We start from the raw sequence: 13,725 nt of genomic DNA, 5'->3' as shown, positions 1-13,725 counted from the left end.
TGGATTCACACAGACGTGGTTTCAAATAAACCCATGCCCCACCAGTCACTGGCTACATGACGACAAGCAAGCACCCAACCTCTCTGTGCCTCGATTCCCCACCTGTAATGCAGGAATAATAATACCAGCCCACCCCCTCACCCCTGGATCCATGAGAATCACATACGATAATGTACATAAAACACTTAGATCAGCATAAGTCTCAGAATAAGTGCACAATAACTGGTAATTAGGGTTGCTATGGTAAAGGAAGCCTGCCAGGTCATTTAAATCCCTCTTTTATGAGTGTAAAGGTCATGACAGAACATAGGCTGATGGGTCAGGACTTTGAAATTCATTCCCAGGGACAGGTAGTCAGGTAAATCATTCAAAGTCAGAAATCAGACAAATTGCACAGAGACGCGAAACATACTGGCTGCTGCCTTCCATGCTTATAAGTGTAATAGAAAAGCTGGAGCCAGGACTGGAATCAGACACACTGGAAGGAAGCAGAAGCAGGTCAGGAAGAGCAAAGCCACACTTGGGACACTTGCCAATGTCCCCTCAGCTGTCTGTATGGTGCCAGCAGGTGCATGACACATTTGCCAGGTAACCTAAAGGTACAGGCTGGAGACAGGCCAGGGGCTAGGGTTTCATGGCCTTCGAGGTTGGGTATGTCATCCTGGGTACCAATTAGCCTTAAAGCTACGGAAGGAAACCCAGCGACATTAAGCAGGTTAGGATACAGTAAGCGGTAAATGCAAACTAGGCGTGCGTTTCTATGACAAACCGAAGTTTTTAGTAGAGTGGTGGCTGCTCAGAGCTACCTCCCAGAACTCAGGGTGCCCTTGTTCTCCCCTAATAGGCGCATCTGAAGGGAAGTACAGGGCTTGCACGATCTTAACCATCCCTGTTATCTCTAAAAAGATGTATGACTCATTCATTGGGAATGGGTTGGTGATGAAAATCTAAATCAGTGAAGCAACTGAATGATATAATATTTAACAGAAATGGAGTTTGCCTGTTCTCACATACCTAAATGGATATTACCAAGAAAATGAGATCAGTTAATGAAAAACTTATGATTCACAATTAGGCCCGTATTGTCTAATAATGCATTACAAACAGATGAAAGTCCTGGGCTCTACCACATGCTTCTGCCTTTTTACTCAGTATGGGTACCAATGACAGCAAACTTGAAAGCAGTGGGTCCTGAATGATGAGTCGGGGCATGACAGCAGGAAGGAAGTACTCTTTGTTGAATTCCTTCCCAGAGCCAAGCACTGTGCTGGCTGATGTCTTTCTCTAAGGTTATCTCTGTGCTCATGAGTGTGGACTCTCAACGTCTGTCTTGTTCCCTGAAGTATCTTGGCTCCCAGCACAGAATGCAGCTCTTGTGTGGGACTCAATACATCACTTTAAAATAAATTAAAATAAGTACCTTATAGTATTTAGTTATTAGACATCAGGAAACCAAAGATGGAAAGGTTACATGACTAACGCAAGGTCACCCAGCTGTCAGGGGCATCAAAGAAAGGTCTGACTTCCCCCAAATCCCACATTCTTTCCTCTCCACCATGAATGGCAAACTCTGGTCTGAGGGCCAAATCTGGCCCACCACCTATTTTGTAAATAAAACTTTACTGGAATAGTCTCATCCATTTGCTCACATATCATCTATGATTGCTTTAGAGTTAGGAGGGCAGAGTTGAGTAGGTGCAACAGAGACCATATGACCTGCAAAATGGAAAGCATTTCCTATATGACCCTTTAAGTGTGCTGTCCCCCTGCTCCACCCCTTACATTTGACATCTCTTAGGTAAGAAGGCCTTGTCTCTGCTAACTCTGTTTTCCTTTCCTTTCCGAAGGACTGGTTAAGAGCACTGGCTATAGAGACAGAATCGGGGGATGTTCACTCCAGCTGTACCATTTAGTCTAGCTCATCCCATACCTTAGTTTCCTCATCTGGAAAATGGGGTTGATAACAATAGTGTCTTCTTCATAGAACATTTGTGCATATTCAAGAGGTGGTCCGTGTAAGGCGCTTAGCACGATGCTTGGCACATAATACATGTTAGCTCAGTAACCGTCAGCTGCTGAGGACCCATGAGGCCCCACAGCTCCCCCTGGGTGCTCTTCCAGCAACGCCTCTTGAGTTCAGATGGGGAAGATGGCCCTGGCCTCAGGTCATGACTCTGGAAGATGCTGCTGCTGTCTGTTCCCCAGATGAAGGGTCCCCATGTCCACAGACAAGTGGCCCACCTTTAACCAGTCCTAGAACAACTCCCTTCTCCTCTCCAGTAGGAAATCAGACCTATTTGGTCATCAGCAAAGGAGGACCATCTTTGACATGTTGAGGTGACAAAAAGGTCTCAGGGAAGTGCCAGGCTGTGTCCTCTGCAGGGGTCCAGGGGTGTCTGGACACATCCGGTGATGGGCCAAACCCATGGACGTCTCTCACCTAGGGATGAGGCACCTCCCAGAAGCAGACCCTGGCTGTGGCCCCCTGCCGGACTTCAGACCTACTTAGCACGCCTGACCAACTGAGGGGTGACTTGAGGGAAGTGTATATCCGAGGGCTGAGGGCTCCCCAAGGGAGAGCTCATTCATGGAAGACACTGGCAGGGCACAGTGAACTGAGCCCACAGCCAAGCCAGAGCATTGGGTGGTTCTGAGGACAGCAGGGGCGCTGTCATCCGCCCCTCATTGTGCATGACCTGATTTCCAGAAAGTTCTGCCAGTGAGTACATGGGCATCTATGAACTGCCGCAATGTGGTCTCACAGATATGCCCACCATGCCTGACAGGCAGCCCCCTACTGAGAACTGAGAATTACAGATATGTGTCCTGCCAGCCTCCATGCTAATTCATGGAGACAGGAGGGAAATGGGGCAGGAAAGCAGCTTGTGATGTTCTGAGCAACCCATGCAACGAAAGCCGCAGCTCTGAGCAGTGTGGACAGGCTCAGCAGCCAGGCCTGGAAAGCACACCCTGGACAGCCTGCCAGCGTCGAGGCTTCTGACGCTGATGCTGAAAGCAGGAAGGAGACCTGCGTGACGGTGGCTGCTTCAGGGAGCAGCCCACATGAGGGCTCACCCAGCTGCTTTTACTCCAGAGTCTTGGTGGTGCTGAGACTGCACGATGGAGCAGAAAGGAAATGGGTTTTGGAGTGAAACAGACTTTGTAATGCTACCCTGTCCACTGCTGGGCCTGTTCTCTCGGGACCACGCTCCTGGAGAGCCCCATCTTTCAAAGCTGAGCCTTGTTGCCAGCTCCAGCCATGCACTTTAGGGAAAACTCTGAGGTGCTGGTGACTTTTGGAGGCGCTGCGGGAGAGGCTGCAGCCCAGACCTCTCCCTAAGCAAGAAGCCAGCACCCATCTCTGCTCGTTGGATTTTAGGATGAATCCTAACATAGCAATAGAAGGGGTCACACTGCCCGGTTATAGCTGCAGGTCAAAGTAGTTTGGAGCTCCCATCCTGGGGGGTGGGAGGGTGGGCAGCAGGATTAGGTGGGTGGCATGTCCCAAAGACACCCGGGACACAGCTCACATCCCCGAGTGTTCCCTTTGCCCACTGCCCACGCTGAACCGTGAGCTCATTGGAAGTGGCAGCTCTGCTTCTAGTCCCTCGGTTTGGGTCCCTTTAGGGAAATGTTCCCAGGAAAGTGGTAGAGCCTTCTTGTTTCTTGTGGTTTTACTCAGTTTCCTTTTTCCAGGCAGAGAGAACAGCTAAAAAAAGGCTTCAACGGTGGTTGGAGAAGGGGCCTAGCTCCTGCCCTGCAGCAAGTCCTATAGCCACTCTGCTACTATTTCTGTTTCTTCCCTCAGGCCATGCTCAAAGCTGAAGTTCTGGGTGTTTGGTGATAAGATCCAGAACCCAGGAATGAGGAGGTAGGGAGAAACTGGGGCAGGCAGGTCTGTGTCCCAGGTAACTAACTTCCTGCTGCAGGCACCAGGGCCGCGTCTAAAGTTCTTCCAGGGAACAGGCACAGACGGTCCTGTCTTCTGGTCCTCCTCCCAGAGTATTCTGGGGACCCCTGCTCTCCCCACTCCTGGGTCTGTTATTTACTCTCTCTGGACAAGACCTGCAGCGCCTTCAGGCCTCCCTTTTCTTCACCTGTGAAATGGGAACAGATGGCCCAGCTGCAATGGAGAGTGGCTGTGAAGTCAGCTTGGCAAGACGAAGGCTAACCATTGAATAGTGGAGCAAACATTGCTGAATATCCCAGATAAGAATATTCATCCTTATATGATGAATAACATATTCTTCATATAATTTCCTTTTCTTTTCCTTTTCTTCCTTTTCTTTTCTTCCACCCATTTCTTTTCTTCCTTTTCTTCCATCCATTTTATTTTTTTAAGCAGCTTTACCGGGGTGTATAAACCCGTTTCAAATGTACAGTTCAATGATTTTTACAAAACTTTCTTCCACTCTTGAGATGCCTTGTTGCATGTTTTATTTTGGGTCAAAAAGAAAAGGGCTTATTGAACGTTCTGAAACGTACATGTCTATTGTCACTCTCAGTAAACTCCTGCCTGCCGGCCCGGCTGGCTACCTGTTGATAAGGAGTCACTGTTATCCGCCAGGAAGAGCCTGATGCTTCGGCCTCCATTGAGAAGCCCAGGCTGCGTTTGCAGGGCATCCAGACCCATTCCTCTGTGCACGGCCGATGAGCTGGCATTCATGCCCCACACCGGGAGGGATCCCCTGGACCAGCAGGCCAGCCCTGGTTGCCTCCAGTGTGCCTTCTGCTGTGTCTCCCCTCCTTCCTCTCCCAACACCCAGCCCAGGGGCCAAAGCCCAGCCTCTGTGCCAGCCAAAGCGAGGCACTGGGAGCCTGCGGGAAGCAGGCGGGCCAGAGAGGCAGGAGGCCTCAGCTGACCCTCTCCTCCAACCCTGGCAGGCCGCTGTTTCTCTTTTGTATGATGGAAGCAGTGTTTGGGTTTTATTTAGGAGAGAAAGGAGGACTTTGCTTACACGTAGCAAAGCAAGACATTAGGATTCCACTTGTAATTGTGCTCCCAAGAGAAACTTTTCAGATTTTTAAACACCCTTTGATGTGCTAAGAGCCCTAATAATAAAGAAACAAAGTACTGTGTTGAGTTGAGGGTCTCCCCTTTCCTCTGCTTCTAGAGGGGCATCAGGACATGAGCGGCAGGTCTTTTGTCAGCAGCCCCCACAATTACGCTTTCTCTTCCAGGAATCCTCAGAACTGCTAAGAGAAAGAAGTGGAACCTGACAGGAAAGGACTTGGAGCTAATCGGAAGAAAGGAGCCCTGACAGATGCAGGTCCGACACTATTAAAATCCCCTGCATGACGACTTGATTCATCATGGCAAAGGCAAACCTGGGAGAGCTTCCTCCGGCACCTGAAGAGCATTTCGGGGAAGAACAGAGGCTTCTTCAGAATGCCTTCTTACACGGCAGGCCCAGGGCCTGCTCTGCACAGGACAGCCTGCTGCAGGGGCTCTGCAGTCAGCTCTGCCCTTGACCAGCTGTGTGACCTTTGTCAAGCTCTTTAACCTCTCTGAACCTCAGCTTGCTCATCGGTTTAATCTGTTTAATGGAGATAGTCATGTTTACCTCTAGCTCATCACAAAGATTAAGTGAGCGGGGTGGATGTCATAAAGGTCTTAGCAAACTATCAAACTCCTGGTAAGGGGATTTGTTTCTTGTTGCTGCTATAACAAATAACCACAAAGTTAGTGGCTTAAAACAATACAGATTCATTCTCTTGTAGTTCTGGAAGTCAGGAGAGAGACAGGGTCCCCCTGAGCTAAAATCAAGGTGTTGGCAGGGCTGTGTGCTTTTCTGCATGTTCTAGGGGAGAATCCATTTCCTTGTATTCTTGAGTCCTTCAATCCTCCTTTGCAGCTTCTAGAAGCCACCGGCATTCCTTGGCTCATAGCTTTCTTACTCCACGGTCAAGGCCAACAAGAGTGGGTTGAGTCCTTTCCACATGGGATTACTCTGACCTCCTCTTCTGATCCCCTCTTCCACTTTTAAGGACCCACCTGGATAATCCAGGGCAATCTCTTTAGTTTAAGGTCAGCTGATAAACAGCCTTAATTCCATCTGCAACCTTAATTCCCTATTGCCATGTCAGGTAACATATTTGTAGGTTCCAGAGATTAGGACATGCCTATCGTTGGGGGGTCGTTTTTCTGCCTACCCCCGTCAGAGTTCTCTCATTGTCGGTTTGGGTGTCTATAAAAAGAAGATTCTGGTAACCACTAAACTATTGTCTGTGTCTATGAGTTTTTGTTTCTCATTTGTTTGTCTTGTTCTTTTGCTGTTTTTGGTTTAAATACCACCTATCAGTGAAATCATATGGTTCTCTGCTTTTTCTGTCTGAGGTAAGGGGGGTGGGGGTGGGAGATGAGGGTAAGGGGGATCAAATATATGGTGATGGAAGGAGAACTGACTCTGGGTGGTGAACACACAATGTGGTTTATAGATGATGTAATACAGAATTGTACACCTGAAATCTATGTAATTTTACTAACAATTGTCACCCCAATAAATTAAAAAAAATAAAAAAAGAAGATTCTAATGCTCGTACTTGGCTCTCGGGGCTGTAGTGAGGCACAGGAACAAGAGTTAACATTTGCTGAGAGCCAACCACTTCCAGCAGTACTCACAGCATAGCCGCACTCTCGTCCTTGACACACCGCGGAGACTGAACAGGAGAATACACCCAGTACAAGCAGGGCAGGGCTGCCAGCCAGCTTCTCCAAAGAAGCAGGTGTGCATGAGGGCATCAGGTGGCCACGAGCTATGGAGGCAGCTCATCCCTGACCCCGAAGCCACGTTGGCTCTGTCTCCCTCGTACGCCAGCCAGTGAACGGCCCCAGATGGTACCAGGCAGGTACTGGGACAGCTGCCCTCCTGCCTCTCTCTGTTTCTTCCGCACTAGCTCTGATGAACCGCCCCAGTTTCCCACTAGCTCCTGACCTTTGTCCCTGCCTCTTACTGCTGTGCTTTGGATTGGGGGCCAGCATTTGACTACCCCAAACTCTGGCTTTCAAAACTCCCTAAAGTTGCATTCTACTGTTTTCAAGGGTTTCTCATCTGAGAATCTGATGAAAACTGTGACCACTCCCCAGAAAAATGCACATTGGTATATCACTGAACAATCTGCAATCAAATTCATGGGAATCATGAGCAGCAGTAGGATGTAAAACAAGCACTGGCAAACTTTTTACTATAAAGGACCAGTTGAGACTGTTTTAGGCTGGCAGGTCACATGGTCTTAGGTACAACTACTCAACTCTGCTTTCGTATTGAGAAGGCAGCCGTAGGTAATACGGTAGCCGCCCCGACACCCCCACCCCCCACCCCCCGGCCTCATCTGCGGTTCATACGTTCCAAGACTCCAGTGGATGCCTAAAACCACAGATAGTGGTTTCACTTTATATACACTGTGTCTTCCTACAGACATACCGATGATAAAGTTTAATTTAGAAATTAGGCACAGTAAGAGATTAACAACAATAAGTACTAATAAAATAGAACAATTATAACAATATATTGTAATAAAAGTTATGTGAATGGCTTTGGGGCCGTTATTAGGTAAAATAAGGGTGAGCCGAACACAAGCACTGTGACCCTGCGACAACCCATCTGGTAACCGAGGCGGCCACTAAATGACTAACGGGCAGGGAGTATCTGTGGCGTGGATATGCTGGACAAAGGGACGAGTCATGTCCCAGGTGGAAGAGAGTGGGATGACGCATGATTTCATCGTTATGCAGAACGGCACGCAATTTAAAACGTATGAATGGTTTATTTCTGGAATTTTCCATTTAATATTTTTGGACCTCAGTTGACCATGGGTAACTGAAACCATGGAGAGTGAAACCGAGGGTAAGAGGACACCACTGTACGTAAATGAGAGGGTATGGCTGTGTTCCAAGGAGACTACTTCTAAAGCAGGCAGCAGGTCAGGTTGGGCCCGTGGGCTGTAGCTTGCCAACCCTGGTGTAGTGTTAGCCCCCGACTGTGGATGCCAGCTGCTTGTGTACTGGATGGGCGAGTCTTATCTGCACTGTGCCTCAGTCTGTGGTTCTGTGGCAAGCTCTCAGAGCCATGTCTGCCACTTAGCCAGCTCAGGGAAAGTGTTAGCTAGGACCTGCCTGCTAGTCAAGAGCCTCTGCCTCCAGGACGCTGCCTCATTCCACTGAGCACCCACGCTGAGCACCTGGTATCTGCCTCAGGAGACACAGCCCTCGCTGACCTGGTGAGGGCCACAAGAGGCCTAAGTCAGCCAAGGACCAAAGGCAGTTATGTTTCTGGGTGTTCAAGTCACTGAAAACAAGACGCTGGGCCCAGCCGAGGACGGAGGAACCAGGCTCCGCTCTGTGGGAGGAGCTGGCAAGGGTTAGAGAAGGCCGCCTCAGCCAGGTGGGAGAGGATCCAGCAAGGCTGGCAAGTCCTAGCAAGGAGCTAGAGAAGAAGTCAGGAGTCTAGGGAGAAGCAGTCATCTGTCTGGGATGCCATGGCAGGCAGGGAACAGGAATTCCAGACTCTGCAAGCCCACTCCACATTCTCCATGACCTCTTGTGGGGCAGACCAATCCCACACCCCCTCCTGTGCAGGCTGGGACTGCCCTCTCCTCCCTCATCTGCACAGGGTGGGTGCTGGGCCTGGGTGTGGCTGAGCCGGCTGGGTAGGTAGGGGCAGCCAGAGCGCAATGTGTGCACACACGCATGGCAATGGAAATGGACTTTGATTAGGAATCATGCAGAATGAAAGCTGCTATTAAAGGCCCAAGTTTTTATGCACTAAGCCAACCAATATAAAGAACATGTGAAAAACTCATTTTAGGGAGTGACAAATGTCCGTATCTTAGGAACCAGGATTTATAGGTGCCATTATGTGCTACTTTAAAACAACCCTTTAAGCCTAGAATTCTGCCTAGGAGATATAATGAACTCTGAAGCACATACCATCATTTTTTTTTCCCCGTCTCCTAGAGCTGACAGCATGGAGCTGAGCACCTGGACTTCTAAATATACACCTCACTGTTCACACTTAAAACACAGTGTTTCTACATATCATTTTCTTGGAATGAACAAGCTGGCCAGCCCGTGGACGTGAAAGTGGCATCCTTCTGGCACAGCACACACAGATGGGAACAGCTGGGCTCAGCAGGGAGAAAGGCAAGTGGCCCTTTGCAACAGAACAGCCTACAGCCAGACCAACTTCAGATGCCCGTCTGCAGCAGCTGCACCTCCTTGGAGCTGGAATGGGCTACCCAAGTGCCCTTGCTTTGGGAAACCTGCAGCCTGAAGTTAGCTGGGGAGAGTATGTACCTTTCTTCTGCAACGTTACCCTTTTCTCTCCATGTTCAGCTTCTCAGGGAAGCTTGCCAGTTTCCAGTGTCTTTCTTCTGGTCTTAAAGGAGCAGCCATGTGCTGTATTTCCCAAACAAGTGCAGTGTTTCCCAAATGTTAGCAAGCATCAGTCAGACTTACCCAGTGGGCTTGTAAATTCACAGATCATCACTGGACCACACCCCCGTCGCCTGAAAGTGTACATTTGTAACCAATCCCCATGGGCTGCTGAGGTTGCTGGTTGGGCCCCACTCTGAGAACCAGGCAGAAGAAGTGACTGGGAGACACAGGCCTCCTTCTGGCCCTGGCTCTGCAGTCCATTCACTCCCATGGCCCTGGGTGAGTCCCCCCTTTAGGCCTCAGTTTCTTCATGGGTAAATGAACAGGGGTGGTATGAGATGATTTCTAAGAATGTTTCATGTTCTAAAATGCCATTATTCTAAGGTGGTTCAGATTACAGATTTTCGCTCACACAGGGACTGGTGGCTTCCACTTAAGAGGCAGAATGTTCAGTGGAACCCTTATACCTCCTATTCATGCCTTTATTTTACAAAGAAACAAATTAAGGTCCAGAGAGGTGAAATGACTTGCCCAAGTTCACATAGCTAGGTAGCAGCTGATTCTTGTGCTGGAAGAGTAGACGAAGCCCCTGAAGGCCCTCATTCCCTGCTCAGTGCTCCCTCGATCACCCAGGAGATTCCTGCAAAGTGGTTCTGGGAAAAAGCAACCTGTTCCTCCACCAAGTATTTCCAGTACCTCTGAGACAGACAAATCCCAGAGCCTGAGCCCTGGGCAAACCAGCAAATTCTCCTTTAGGCCCCCTTACCACTGCTGGTACCTGGGTCTGATCTACAGACGCTCCTGCACGCTGTACGTCAGGCTGGCAGGGAGGTGGGAGGTGCTCAGCAGGTGTGCAGGAAGAAAATACTCATCTCCAGATCCCAGGACGATGAACCCAGGCTCCCAGAGGACACCAGAGTTGCTGTTTTTCTCAGTGCTCAGCAGCTATGTCCTCACACACGGGCACACACACACATACACACACACACACACACACACACACACACAGAGCCACAGCAGCCCACAAAGGCTTGTCCTGAAAACAGATTCCTCTAGACCCAAGTGGCTGCTCACCACATGGAGGAAGAATTAAAAATATGTCATTTCAAAGACGAGAACACTTGTAAAGACAAACTTGCGTGAAAAATTACCATGGGGCTCCACTCTGGTCAACTAGCCACATTTGACTCTTTCTGGTCAAATAGCCACATTAGACTCTCAGTGTAATTTACAGTGGAAAAGAATAAATAGGAGCCAGGGTGCGGGCGGGTTTCGATCTGCTCACAGACTCCTGGGTGCCCTGGCTGTGGGGGGCCCAGGGCCGAGCGTGCCATCACCCCCAGCAGCCGTGGGCTCACCGGCCATCTTTTCATGACTTCTCCTCAGTCATAAATCTCCCAGCCCTGGTAGCCACGCTGTATTTTGGTGAAAAGAAGTACATTTGTCCTTTGAAAAAAGTTAACCAACAGGCCCTTCCAACCTCAGACCCCTGCAGGACCAGGAAAAGCTTTGAATCCACGTCAAAGAGGCCTTCAAAAGAAATAGGCCATTTTCAAACGAAATCCTTTTCTCGAGCATGACGGCAAAAATACTTATCACATGAAAGATGTGAAAACCTTTATGATGTCCCAACACTCTGTATTATGAATGCGTGTGCCCAGCGGAATGTGTGCAAAAAAAGAAAAAAAAGAAAACCCAGCATGCCTGTAATTTTGAAAGGGGAAAAATTAGTCCTTCCCATCTGGCAAATTCTTAACTTATCAACTCAATTGTGCTGCATGGGCACCTGAGGAAGAGGAAAGAGGAGGGCCCAGCACTCAGCCAACAAAATAAGCAAAGGCTTCAGACAAAGAAACTCTACATGTCCGGACACAGTAAATACGCGATCCCACGCTTATCTAGCTCCGTCAGCCATGGGCTTTGGAAAGCATCCATACTCACACCTCATGCACAAGGTCAGACAAGGCCACTTTAGTGGGTCTCAGGATTCTCCACAGGGTCTGAACTTCCTTCAGGGATCTCCTTTATTGCTCTACAAAAGATGGAGTTTCAAAGTGCGTGAAGAAATGGGCTCCTATGTCACCAAAAAGGATCACGAGGGGGCCTTCCTAGAAGACTCAAGTCTCCCAGGCTCAGATCTGAGGATGAGAGCTCTGCTCAGAGACCTTGTGACCCTGAGGTTCCACCTCTATGCCACGAGTGACCAGAGAGGTCACTCAGATGCACAGCCTCACGTGGGCTCCTGAACATGTCCTTCTCTTCAGGAAGGAGATACACCCAGTTCTAATGCCCTTTCCTCTGGGCAGGTGGCTCAGAGAGAAGCTCCCTGCAGGCCCCAGAACACTGCAAAAGACACACTGGCTTGCCCTACCTTTCCTGGGTACCCACAGAGAGGAGAAAATTAAACTCCATGCATTTGAAATTATGAATGAGAGTTAACTCACTTATTCAACAAATATGTATCGAGATACAGCTGTGCAGAGAGGTAGGCGAGCCTGGTGCAAGTCACTTAATTTCTCTGTGCCTCAGTTTCCTAATGCAGAAAATTGGGGATATTCATAACACCTGCTTCCATGCAGGGTTACTGTGGATTGAATATGTTAATAACAAAGCCTCTTATATTCTATGTGCTATACGGTCATTGGCAATTGTTAATATTGTTATGGGTCAGGTACGGTGCTGGGTGTGGGATAGAATTATGAGCACAGACAGTGGGGAGCTGGTGAGGTGGCTGCTCGTCATTTTCTTGTCTTCCACACCAGGGTCTGGTACACAGAGGGACTTAGAACACAGGGCTCCTGACAGGACAAAGAGGACTCAGAGCTGACCGGTACCCTGGGGTGAGCTGCCTCAGGGATGCCCAAGGAAGGTCTGCCTCGGCTCCCTGCCAAGGTCAGGGGAGGAAGGGAAGTCAGAGAAGCCAGATGGGCGTGGAGGAGCCCAGTGTCATAGGATGAGGGCCTCTGTACCCATCTGGTTCTCCCTTGGTGGGAGAGTTGGGTGGGCAGTGGAGACTTTTCCTGGAGGCTGGTCTGTCGTACCGTGCAGCCCGGGGCTGTGAAACCCGGATTTCCCCCCTGTGGGGCTGTCACTCTGCAGGGAGACACCAAAGGTTCCTCGCAGCTTGGGCACTGGTCCTCCAGGTTACTCTGCTCCTGAGGCTCATGACCTAGTAGCCTTGGCATCTTGGCAATCAGAGAAACTGAGGCAACCCAGGGCATGAGGCTGGGAGGCACAGCTCACGCAAGGTCCGAAGAGCAGCTCCAGGAACCAGAGAGGCCTGGAGGTGAAAAGCCTCTCTGCTGTTGGGAGGAATCAAGGGGAGCCCCTCCCCCTCGCATACTCATATCACTTGCCCTGTACAAGATACACCACGATCAGCTTCCTGGACCATGGACTTGGGCAAGGTTGGCCCTGTGTTAACCTCCACGCCTCCTGCCAGGCGCCAGTAGGGGGAATGTTATTGTTGGGCGTTTGTAGGGTGCTGGGCTCTCCCTGAGGAGGGCTCACCCCATCCAGCAGTCCTGCCCTCCTGAGCATTGCATTGCTCACCAGTGCGCTGCTTAGCACAGTAGGTCACAAGGTTCCCAAATGAAGACGCGAGGTAAAGTCGGAGCGTAAAAAGATGGCAGGAACCATCCCTCCAGACCAGTTCTTGTCTTTTCTTTTGATCATAACCCACAGTAAGAACGACATTTCACAGGACATCTATCTAGTATATGCCTGCAAACATACATAAGGGAAACCACAACTTGCAAAACAGTCTTCAGCCTTACTATGTATGTACTAACTCTGATATATTCTATTTTATGTTACAATATTCTATTAAGAAGGAAAGCTACTCATGGCATGGGGAGGGAGGTCCCAGAACAATGTCATGTGACAGCTGGAGCAGGTCTACCTGCTTCATTGCCTTAAAGATGAGAAAATGAAGCCCAAAGTGGGGTATGACTTATTTGAGTGTTATTCATTCATTCATCATTCATTCATTCATTCATTCATCAAATATCTATTGAGCTTCTATCACGTCTAAGCCCTGTGCCCTGCACTAGGGATACAGGTGTGCCTTGAGGGCATGGTCTGCCCCCAGGAAACCACTGCAAGCATGAGGGGGTTAGAGAACCAACTGTAAGGATGGATGGGGAGGAGGCAGTCAGCATAGACTTCTCTTACAGGAGGAATGGAATTGAAGAAAAGGGCTGAAATGTGAGGATAGGGTGAGGGGGACCCAGGAAAGGTTTTATTCGATGGGGAGGCCAGGGAGCACATGTAAGGAAAGTGACCCAGAGGAAAAGTAGACACAGATGAGAAAGTGATGACAGATGTGCAGGGGCTCGTGTATCTGGGGA

The 13,725-nt window shown here is 49.4% G+C and overlaps 1 protein-coding gene across 1 annotated transcript in view; it reads right to left on the bottom strand.

Moving 5' to 3' along the window:
* The window catches only part of GALNT18 (polypeptide N-acetylgalactosaminyltransferase 18), a 323,682-nt gene that overhangs the window by 161,565 nt on the left and 148,392 nt on the right, over positions 1–13,725 (bottom strand). The window lies entirely within an intron of this gene.

This window comes from Rhinolophus hipposideros (assembly GCF_964194185.1).
Source record: "Rhinolophus hipposideros genome assembly, chromosome: 10".
NCBI lineage: Eukaryota > Metazoa > Chordata > Mammalia > Chiroptera > Rhinolophidae > Rhinolophus > Rhinolophus hipposideros.
The sequence above is the reverse complement of the archived record's forward strand: the minus strand, read 5'-3'. Positions and strand labels throughout refer to the sequence as shown.